This window comes from Oncorhynchus mykiss, chromosome 6 (assembly GCF_057628025.1).
Source record: "Oncorhynchus mykiss isolate SJ-2025 chromosome 6, ASM5762802v1, whole genome shotgun sequence".
NCBI lineage: Eukaryota > Metazoa > Chordata > Actinopteri > Salmoniformes > Salmonidae > Oncorhynchus > Oncorhynchus mykiss.
The window spans coordinates 28,176,152-28,188,743 of record NC_143027.1 but is presented as its reverse complement, the minus strand read 5'-3'; positions in this window follow the sequence as shown (position 1 = coordinate 28,188,743).

Below are 12,592 nucleotides of genomic sequence, written 5' to 3'. Positions count from 1 at the left end.
ACAATCCATGTCTCAATTGTTTCAAGGCTTAAAAATCCTTCTTTAACCTGTCTCCTCCCCCTCATCTACACTGATTGAAGTGGATTTAACATGTGACATCAATAAGGGATCATAGACTGACCAGGCTGGTGTTCTTAATGTTTTGTAGACTCAATGTAAATGAAATATATAAGGCTCTTTTAAAGCCCCCATTCAGTCTTTGCAATTATAAAATGTTTACATCATCAATGTATATCAAATAAATCCCTGTGTATATTTATTAAATGAAAATAACTCCAAAATACATTTTATATAATTTATTTCCCTGAGCCTCCTGTTGCCCTTGGAATGCTGTCTGATTGTGTGGGCTCTAGGAAACAAATTAGAAGATAATTACATATACAGCCCTAATTGGTTGATAGGATGGTCTAGAGCCCACCCCCTTACTCAGATGAACAGTCTTTTATAATCAGATCATATTGCGATGTCATGATATGGACCAAAAGTCCCACCTGAACAGGCTGAAATTCCAGCATTTTCTTTTCAAAAAGGGCATTATCATAATTTTCACAATTTAGAATGATATTTCTCCCACAAAGTTTGGAAATATGATTTAAAAATATGGATAAGCATGTTTTTAACTGCACTGCCCCTTAAATAGATTTGCCTGTACATGAGTATTGTCAGTGTCAGGAAGCACCGACAGGTATGACGATGTTCCTGTGGAGGTCATTTACTCAGTAAACCTTGTTTTCTTGTAACTGGGAGCTGTGATCTGCTATGTACACAGAGTCTTTTGTTGTGGACATATATCTTGGTTTTATATACGTGGGTGATATTAATGGCAGCAGAGAGGCTGCCATGGCTGGAGAGCATCTTTGCGTGTTTCAGTAAAAGATTGATGGGTGCTTGCTTGGAGCTTATCAGGACCTATTGTTTTCCTCGGGTTGTTTTTGTCCTTTTGATTTAACATATGATAGATTGTGTTTGGTAAGTCCCAGTGTCTAGAGGCACAGACTGATGTTTGCAGGTATACAAATTACATGACCAAGCACAATACCGTTCAATTAGACTGTCTCCTCTGTGATGTTAGGGATTGTGTATGATTATGACATCAGCTGTCTATCTGTCAGCTGTCTATTATGACATCAGCTGTCTATGTATTATGGGTTAAGCTCTGACATCTGTGATTATTCTCTTATTCATACATTCATAATGATATGGCTATGTCACATTTATGAAATCAAAAACATATTTAACCAGGCAAGTCAGTTAAGAACAAATTCTTATTTACAATGACAGCCTACTGGGGAACAGTGGGTTAACTGCCTTGTTCAGGAGCAGAACAACAGATTTTTACCTTTACCAGGATTTGATCCAGCAACCTTCCAGTTACTGACCCAATTCAACATACTGTGGGGTCTAACCACTAGGCTACCTGTCACCCCAAATGTTTTTTGTAATGTATGCATTATGAACATACTGTGGGGTCTTTAGCTAATATAAATTTGTACCCAGTTTATGCTACCATTCCACATAAATAAACAAAAGCCACAAAAAGTTGCCTGGGAAAATTGGCAGGGTGTAGGAGTGGGGGCTGGACGTATCTACACTGGGCTGAAACTATGTGTTATGTGAGGCGTAGGTGTGTGCCATCTTGGTTGGATTTTTTGGAAGTGACACAGTGTCCTTCCTGCTCACATTGTCAAACTGAATTTAGACAAAAACGGATGAAAGCACAGACATGTCAGGTTCATTATTAAGCAACAGTAAAGCATAGACATTAGGCCTCGGTGAGAGGACATGATCAAACAGAATGAACTCTAGAGAGCCTACTTTTGTGAGAACATAAATATATATTATCAGGAAAAGCCTTCAACACTCTTTCACAAGAAGGATAGTTTACTATTAATTTAATAGAATACATAATAAAATACACTGAGTATACAATTATTTTTAAACACTTGCTCTTTCCATGACATAGACTGAATCCAGGTGAAAGCTATGATCCCTTATTGATGTCACTTGTTAAATTCATTTCAATCAGTTTTGATGTATGGGTGGAGACAGGTTAAAGAAGGATTTTTAAGCATTGAGGCAATTGAGACATGGATTGTGTATTTGTGCAATTCAGAGGGTGAATGGGCAAGACAAAATATTTAAAACCTCTACAGGATAGGTGGTCCCCCATGGGACGGTTGAGCTAACGTAGGCTAATGTGATTAGCATGAGGTTGTAAGTAACAAGAAAATTTCCCGGGACATAGACATATCTGATATTGGCAGAAAGCTTAAATGATTGTTAATCTGATTGCACTGTCCAATTTACAGTAGCTATTGCAGTGAAAGAATACCATGCTATTGTTTAAAGGAGAGCGCACAGTTATGAACTTGAAAATGTATTAATAAACCAATTAGGCACATTTGGGCAGTCTCAATACAACATTTAGAACAGAAATGCAATGGTTCATTGGATCAGTCTAAAACTTTACACATACACTTCTGCCATCTAGTAGCCAAAATCTAAATTGCGCCTGGGCTGGAATAATACATTATGGCCTTTTTCTTGCATTTCAAAGATGATGGTACAAAACAATACAAAATAAATCATGTTTTTTTTCTTTGCATTATCTTTTACCAGATCTAATGTGTTATGTGTTCTCCTACATTAATTTAACATTTCCACAAAATTCAAAATGTTTCCTTTAAATGGTATCAAGAATATGCATATCCTTGCTTCAGGTCCTGAGCTACAGGCAATTAGATTTGGGTATGTCATTTTAGGCAAAAATGTAAAAAAGGGGTGGATCCTTAGCCTTTGGACAGGGTATGGTAGTAGGTGCCAGGCTCACCAGTTTAAGTGGGTCAATAACTGCAATACTGCTGTGTTTTTCCCACTCAACAGTTTCCCGTGTGTATCAAGAATGGTCCACCACCCAAAGGACTGAATAGCCAAATGTGTTGTTTTGTACTAATAAATTGTGTCTTGAGGTTCCCCTGAAAGCACAAGGTGCACGATTTAGACTTGGGAAATCTATGAGCTGTTCTTGCGCCTCTCCCAGCTTGGATAGAAAACTAGCTTTCATTCTGCAGTTTACTATCAATAGCTATATACCGTATTTATCTGCTATTTAGAAACTTTTTTATAAAAATGACTAATCAAATAGCCTAACAATGAGGAAAAAAGTAGTTGGCTTGAGGATAAATTCAGCCACTATTTTTTGTTGAACTCTACTCAAGGCTAAATTTAAATTAAATTAAATTAAATCCAACTTGAGAGACTCGTCTCCTGAAGTCTTACTTTCTTGTGTGCAAATGTTTTCACCAAGGCCTTTAGGCCCAGGTTGCAGGCCCGGCTGTTTTCTACACCGAGTATTTCACCCAGACAATCGTTCCTGAGACGTTGTGCATTATATGTCAATAGCACTGCACACAATTTAAACTTAGTTTTGAATGACATCTTTCAGGATATACTGTACCAGAGATAAGAGTCTGTTGATATTGCAGTATTAACAAAATCGCAAACCACTTTTTGTGTTCAAGCCCTCAATAATTATTGTCCACTAAAGATGACCAGAATCCAGACGACATGTCCCTAGAGTTTCCAATAAAGTTATTCTCTTTCCGTAACGTGTTGAGGCTGGCAATTAAGGAGAATGAGAGGCTCAATTAAAGGTGTTGTAGAACTAGCGTATTTGAAGCACCACTCCAGTCTGCCAAAGTTCCCCTGATGTTGCTATGGCAATCAAGCTGTTTTTTCCATCCCTGTATCTGTCTCTTCTGCGGAGAGATCGTTTTCTAAACTAAAACTAATGAAGAACTACCTAAGAAGCATGATATACAGTTGAAGTTGGAAGTTTACATACACCTTAGCCAAATACAGTTATACTCCGTTTTCACCATTCCTGACATGTAATCCAAGTAAAAATTCCTTGTTTTAGGTCATTTATTTTATTGTAAGAATGTGAAATGTCAGAATAGTAGAGAGAATAATTTATTTCAGCTTTTATTTCTTTCATCACATTCCCAGTGGGTCAGAATTTTACATACACTCAATTAGTATTTGGTAACATTGCCTTTAAATTGTTTAACTTAGGTCAAACGTTTTGGGTAGCCTTCCACAAGCTTTCCACAATAGTCTGAGACTTGAAGTAGTGGTTCCCCTTGCTCTGCAAGGGCTGCGGCTTTTGTGGAGCGATGGGTAACGATGCTTCTATTGATGTGTGCAGAGGGTCCCTGGTTCGAGCCCAGGTAGGGGCGAGGAGAGGGACGGAAGCTAAACTGTTACATTGGTGTCGTGACCCGGATCACTGGTTGCTGTGGAAAAGGAGGAGGTCAAAAGGGGGGTGAGTGCAACCGATGTGAAATGGCTAGCTAGTGCGTTCAGAATATGGATATCAATGAATGATGGCCATCAAAACATTTAGATATTAGTCTCCATTTCAGAACCCATGGGTAGATTTAAAACACTCAGTGTTCTGTGAGTGTTCAGCACAAACAACAGGTATTGCAGTGATGAGAATGAAGACTTCCACAAGTATTAAATGGCAGACCAATAGGCTAGATAGGCTAGAGTCCGACTGGGAATTTGGCCAGGACAATCCCTCTACTCCCTCCATATAGTATGTGTCATAATAGGTGTATCTGTAAGTCAGGGCCTCTGTTTAACATCTAATCCAAAATATGAATGCTTGCCTTGACTACACAAGAGAACCATCTTACCATATTAGGGTATTGGGATCAACTTGGACCAGCAGCCTAGACGTAACATAGTAAATGTAAATCCGGGACACTCAAATTAGTTTTATGTTATGTTTGGTATGGTTATTAAGGTTAAGATTAAGGGAAGGGTTAGCTAACATGCTAGGTAGTTACAAAGTAGCAAGTTGTTGAAAAGTTGCTAATATGCTAAAGTTGTCCATGTTGAGATTTGAACTCACAACCTGTGCCTTGCTAGGCAATTGCTTTATACGCCCACCCACCCTACTTTCGCTTCTGCCTTAAGTAACCATCTGTCTTAACCCTTTTAGCTAACCCTTCCCCTAGCAACAAAACCTTAAACCTTTAACCTAACTCCTAAACTTAATCTTAACCCTAACCCCTAGGCTAGCTAATGTTAGCCACCTAGCCAGAATTCATAACATAACAGTTTAAGGAAACTAGGTGTATGTCGCGCGTCACTATGTTATTTGGCAGAAATGCCTTCTGGAACATGTGAACTTTCATGTGCCTTAATAACAAACTTCTATGCCATCTGTAAATACAAATAAAATTGTTAAATTACGAGCCTACCCAGCTAGCACAGTGGATCTGGGCCAATTCCATCTGAGAGTCGGGGCACTTGGCTGAGAGTCAGACGACATCATGTGGCCCGAGTCTGGGCCGCCTTTGGCAATATTACTTATGGCTAGGATGTAGGGATTGAGTTCAGGCCGATTCCGGTGTAAGTTATCTGGCCCAAATGTATTACTTGGGCTCGGGCCGATTCCGGTGAGAGTTATCTGGCTCAAATGTATATATTACTTGGGGCTCGGGCCGATTCCGGTGAGAGTTATCTGGCCCAAATGTATAAATTACTTGGGGCTCGGGCCGATTCCAGTGTGAGTTATCTGGCCCAAATGTATTACTTAGGCTCGGGCCGATTGGGGCTACTCTCTGGCAGATGATTTCACGGGCTGATTTATTTAATTAACATTTCAATTAATACAATTAACATTTAAATGAAATTATTTAAGAGTACTGTGCACTATTTTAGTATTTTGATACTTTTAGTATTTTATTTAGCATTAAAACTTTGTGGATAAGCATTAAAAACATTGTGGCTAGAACCTCCTGAGTGGCGCAGCGGTCTGCGCAGTGCAAACTGCATTGCTACAGATGCTGGTTCGAAACCCATTAGGTGACGCACAATTGGCCCAGCTTCGTCCAAGTTAGGGGAGGGTTTGGCGGCCGGGATGTCCTTGTCCCATCGCGCTGTAGTGACTCCTGTGGTGGGCCAGGCGCATCCACACTGACACGGTCACCAGGTGTATGGTGTTTCCTCTGACAAAATGTTTTTTTTTTGTGGATGGGTATAATTTGTATGTACAGTGGGGAGAACAAGTATTTGATACACTGCCGATTTTGCAGGTTTTCCTACTTACAAAGCATGTAGAGGTCTGTAATTTTTATCATAGGTACACTTCAACTGTGAGAGACGGAATCTAAAACAAAAATCCAGAAAATCACAGTGTATCAAATACTAGTTCTCCCCACTGTATACAATGTATAACAGTAATATTTAAAATGACTAAATCGGGTCATTTTGTGTACATTTATTTAAATTTGTATCAGGCTGCTTCTGGGGGGATTCTGGTAAGATGTCAGCAAAGTAGGCTGAATTACGGTTGACGGAAAGGGCCCGATGTACTTGGGCAAATTCTGGGCAGTCAATCATTTTGATTCCGGGTCGAGTCCGACACCCGATTCCGGGACGATTCAATCAGTTCCGGCCCTCCGGAAGTGGGCCGCTTCTGGGCCGCTTCCTCATTGCTAGCTGTGTAGTTGGTTTAGCCGTGATTGGCTGAGATAATGAGTGGGCTGGACATGCCGAGAGATGAGTTCTGATTGGTCTGCCATGTAGCATGCTTCTGTCTATAACATGAGCTGGTCAGTATGTGTAAGTAATCCTTTCTAACACAGCTTTTTTGAAAGATATCAAATTATGCAGACGGAGTCAAAAAGAGAACACACTGAAGTCTGTTGTATAAAATACCTGTCTCCGGATTACATCTTCAAACTAAGGGCAGCCACGGCATCCGTGACAGAGAGGGCGAAGTGTCCATCCATGTAGGATGGCCTAACTAGCTGCATTTTTCATATTAGACCTTTCTAATTTTGTCAGAAAGCTGTTTTCATTTCAAGTTAAAGTGTACTGTTAGCTAGCTAGCTAATGTCAGCCGGCTGACATTAGCTAGCTAGCTAGCTAACAGTACACTTTTCTAACAGTGGAGAGCAACACTTATGCAGTTCCATGTAATCCGGAGACAGGTATTTTATACAACAGACTTCAGTGTGTTCTCTTTTTGACTCCGTCTGCATAATTTGCAAACAAACGCAATAATTGTCTCCATCTCCTTAGCTATCGTACTCTAATTCCATGGTGCATTCCAAAGATTTCAAAACTCGGTCCTCCAGAAAGTGGAGAGCAACACTTATGCAGTTCCACTACATGATATCTTTCATTTCAAGTTAAAGTGTACTGTTACCTAGCTAGCTAATGTCAGCCGGCTGGTTCACTAGCTAACATTACGTGTATAATCTATGGAGTTATATTATTCGTATGTCAGATCCATTTGCATTGCTAGTTATAGCCTAATCTTAGCTAGCTAATATTAAACCTGATTGGTTAGCTACTTGCAGATTCATGCAGGGTAGTAACGTTATGAGTTGGGATTGTTGTTCATTGTTTAACTAGCTAGCTACATGTCTAAACAAAAGACTCCACTATGCAAGTAACCATTTTAATAGAATGTTCATTATGTCAAATGCGACAACTGACGATAGGCGTAGCTAGTAAATACTCTGATTTCAGAGCACTCTAGTCGGAGTGTGCCAGAGCACAGAATAACTGACGAATTTACGAACACTCAACACCCGGTGAATATGGACGGTGTCCGAAAAAATGTAACTAAATTGTTGCCAGAAACACAGTAGCAGTCACCAACGCTCTGGATAATGTAAAAACAGACTAACCAGCTCTGCTAGGGCGAGTAAAATGATCAGAGTGATGTGTCTCTCATTTGTGTCTGGAAGTAGCTAGCAAGCTAGCCAACGTTAGCCAGTTAGCTTGGAAGTTTGACTGCTGTTGTTAGGTCAGAACGCTCGGATCAACCCTACTCCTCGGCCAGAGCGTCCAGTGAACACTACGAGAGCGAAATGCTCTGAATTTACCAACGGACAATCTGACAATGCCCCCGAGTTTACTAATGCCCAGAGCGCACTCTGAGCACACTCTGGCACTCCAGATTAAATATATTAATACACACATTGTATAAACCAGCCTTCAGTCTTTAAATCTTTGGTTGTTTAGTACATGGTCTCACATGTGAATACTTAAAGAGATGGGTGGGGATAAGGCTTTAGAGGGTGTGAATGATGCTGAACGGTTGTTGACAAAGAAGAGCTCTCCAGTAGGTGTACCAAAACATTCCCAGGGCCATTTTCTCTAAAGTGAGGTAATAATTTTATCAACTGTCAAAGGATTACTTTTCTATTTTTTTCTTTTTTAATTACTTTTCCATTGTTCCGCAACAGTCGAGTATGATATACCATTTTCTACTTTTATCTAATATAAAAAACGTTTTGCTACATAAGACCGAATATAGCCGGTCGGTCACGTACAGTATCATACGTTTTACAAATTCGTAAGATATAATAAGAACTGTAATTCATAACATATCATATGAAATGGGTGATGGACATCCACAAATTAATAAATTTCATACGAAATGTAACATATCATACGAAATGTAACATATCATACTAAATGGAGTGTCTCAGATTTACATACAGAATATTACAAAATGCTCTGAGACCAGGTTGGGACCAGAGGAAAGAGTGCTCCTTACTGGACCATCATACCACAACTACATGCCCACTGTATTTCTCCAGCTATGCAGATAATAATTCATATTCCCTATCTCTATTTGAAAGCTTGACATTACACTTAGTTTCAAATGATAATTAAAAGCCATTTTCCTTATGCGTTCAGCCCTCATTCGTTTGGTACTCTACGTGACATAAATATGCTTCCTTCACAGGATTTAGTCAAGCTGAATAAGAGTTTTATAGAGGTTGTCACTATAATGTAATGAGGCCTCGGACTTCAGAAGACAGAGGTCAATGCAAGTCGGATGGACTCAGCTACGTAGTCTAGGTTATGGCTGTTGATAGCACTCACATTGAGACAGCCATTGGGAAGCAGGTAGATATGTCTCCTATTTTCCATTAATTCCACTTGTTGGACTAAAGTAGACAGGGGAAGAGGTCATAATCGAAGATCAAAGAAAATACATTTTCAACATGGACCATAGCACTTATTTTATTTTACATCATTTACTGGTACCAGGTAGTGTATTAGTACAAAAGAACTGGCAATTATTATATTGAGTATTGAATATTGTGGACATGCATATTACTGTATATTATGTCATTTATCAGACGCTTTTACAAAGCATGATTGCTGCAACTTAGCTCGGCTAAAAGGGGTTAAATTCAGTTCAAGTAAAACTGTACAGCATCATTGATAATGGTATAATGAATATATTTGAGAATAAAGTGGACAAACTAGACATGGAAATTGTGTGAGAAAAGTGCTGACAGCAAAGGCTAGGTAGAAAATGCTGGTTTTTTAAAAGCAAAGAAATGAAAGCAACCTGTCTTGATGTTTTCAAATGCTCTTAGACTTTCGACCAATTCCACGATCAATGTAGACCGGAAGTTGCAATGCCTAAATGGAGTAGCTACATTGTTCTGTTTGAATTGGTCAAAAGATGACACATTTTGAGCTTGACTAAGATGGTTTGCTCACCATTCAGCCAAGTGCAGCAGTACAGTCCACCATGCTGGATCAAGTGATCCCAGCTGCCAGGACATCCCAGAAGCCTGAGCTTCTCTCTCAACCTCTCTCTGACCAGCATGCCTCTCTCCACCATGCTCTTCACTCCCTACTGCCTAGGACAGGGATTTGCACAGAGGTCCATTTAGCTTATCATGAATGATTAGGCCTGGGACTGAATGGCTAGCAGTTTGGAGCTCTGCTTTAGGGCACATAAGAGGTGCCCAACCCTCTCGACTGCAGTAAGGACAAATTGAGGATGCCTACTATATAAGACAATGCATTTACCTACAGAGATGAACTGTCAGTCTACTGTATGTCCTGGGATCTTGCAATCGTCACATTCGATGAAAGATACACTGAGAGGCAAGTGAACCATTGACGTGACTCACCGTAAAGACCAAAGCTGTAGGAGAAGGACAGAAGCTCCATCCCCAGAGAGGCACACTGACACACTGGCCAGGAGTCTTATTCAAAGACCCCGTGGCATGGGCCCTGTGCAGGCAGAAGGAAGACAGCGAAAAACCTACTCCTCTGGGAGTGTAGAGGAGAGAAAGATTCAGAGAGAAGAAGAGAAAGAGAGCACAAGGAGACTGAACAGGACTACAAGAACGACAACCTCCAAAGAAAATAAAAAAAAAACATTGATAACAGCCATCATTACTAAAGACTGTAAAAACATTTGGGTTATGGAGCAGTACCCACCATAAACTCTGTGAGGACTAAGTCTCCAGTGCTTCTGGGAGAGGTCTGAACCAGTAGGGCAGTGAGAAGAAGCAGACAGAACAATGACACTCTGCTCTGGAGCCATCTCCAGATCCACCATCATTTTCTGCACACCCACACCCCTCTGCTCCATATCCCAATAGGGGTACCAACAGACATCCTGGATCCCTGCTGCCTCACAGATACCAGCCAAGGAGTCTGCAAAAAGGAACAGGATCACTATACAGTTTCAGCACCAATACTGTCAGCAATAACAATACTATTCCTCTACCCTTTTGATTGTGCTTTTTACTATGCGCATGTTTCTTTTGTGATAATAGTTTGCTAAGCCCCTACTTACCATCACAGGGGGAGGAAAGATAGACTGGCACACACCAGACACCGCTCACATTGTACCAGTGCTTCAAGAGCTCAGCCCCCAGATGAACAGCCCCCAGTACAGCCCAGTCTGCACACACAACACTTACAGTATTATGAGCACAGGGGAGGTCGGTACAATCAATTCAGTCACAGTCATCATTCATTATCCGATGCCACTTACAAGCTCATGTTGATTGGTTATATAAAAAGTAGTGTGTGGCTAGGGAAGGGGTGGCCAAATTGCAGAGTATGCTGCCGTTGAGCTTGTGATAGGCCTATCTGTGTGTCCAGGTGGCTGTTTGTGACTGGTGTCTGGGTGCAGTGCTTGTTTCATTTGTTTTTCGGCTATAAATCAGCAAGCCATCTACAGTATGAGCAAACTGTGAGGATCACGTGAGGTAAAGTTGATCCATGGAAGATATACAGTAGGCAGTCAACATTACTCAGTTCTCAACAATGGCATGGCAGTCCCTGCCCGAAGCAAATTCTGTTGCTCTCCTGGTGAATTTTGGAAGGCCACAGGATGATGGATACTCTGGACAGAGAGAGGAGTCTGTACTGATCTGTTGCTTTATTTTCCCAATGAGTGGGAGCACTGACTGAGATCTGACCTTCCTCAACCTCATCGAGATTAAGCTGTAAAATAGTAATTTCACATGGAAACTAAATAATAAAACAAATATTATTTCATCACTACTAGTGATATTCTGGCATTTAGTATAGTTGAAAATGAATCATTGGCAAACTCAGTCCGTGGTTCTTACTCAAAGCAAAAACTTTCTAAGGGGGCTACTGTGCTGGCTGGCCCCGAGAGTGACAACAAACGCTAATGTCTGAGATGCATTGAAGTCAGCCACCTGTTCACACGCAGCTCAAGCTGACTCATCGCTTCCCACTAAATACACCTTGCTGAGATAAGTATTTTTCTTAACGTCAGGATTCGGTGCAGCAGTAGGAGTGTCAACGAATATGGAGAGAAAAGTAATTCCCAGCACTTGAACATTTCCAGTGGTACTCTACCATGCCACAATCAGTATTACATGTTTGCTTTTTTTTTGACTCAGCACACAGCATGCTCCCAAGCCTTAGTTTATGGTTGTTGCTTAGCTGCACAACATACAATTTAGTTACTCTGTATCTTGGCAACGTCTGTGATGAATGCTTTCTTCAGACTTGCTTCTTTCTACTTCAGGCAATGATTTTAAGTCATCATGACCTCTGCACAGAAGCTACACCCAATAAGCAAAATGACATTGAAAATATGAATTTTAGATTCGTATTTTCCAGACATTCATTAAATGTTCTGAATAAAAGGTGAACATATGTATTTTCCTGACGTTTAAAATAAGTATTTTCCGGATGAAATCAGGTTCCTTTTCAGTTCTGAATTAAAGTTGAAAAGACACAATTTACAGACATTGACAAGATGTATTTTTTGGTCATTACTTTCCAAATAATGGCCAAATTTCTCAACGAAGTAAGCATTATATAATAATAATCATTTGTAAATCCATTTAATATAGGAAAGGGGAGCCAACTGAAGATTGGAGCTGTAATACATGTTCTATTTTACAATCTTTAAAACAGCATGAATTTCAAAGTAGTCAAACATGATCTCTAAGAAGCCCTCATCCTCCACATACAGTACAACACCCGTTCTGCCAGTCACATTCTGTTAAAGGTCCCCAAGGCACACACATCCATAGGTTGCTTGTCTTTTCAGTTTGCTGCAGCTAGTGACTGGAACAAGCTGCAACAAACACTCAAACTGGATAGTTTATCTCAATCTCTTCATTCAAAGACTCAATCATGGACACTCTTACTGACAGTTGTGGCTGCTTTGCGTGATGCATTGTTGTCTCTACCTTCTTGTCCTTTGTGCTGTAGTCTGTGCCCAACAATGTTTGTACCATGTTTTGTGCTGCTACCA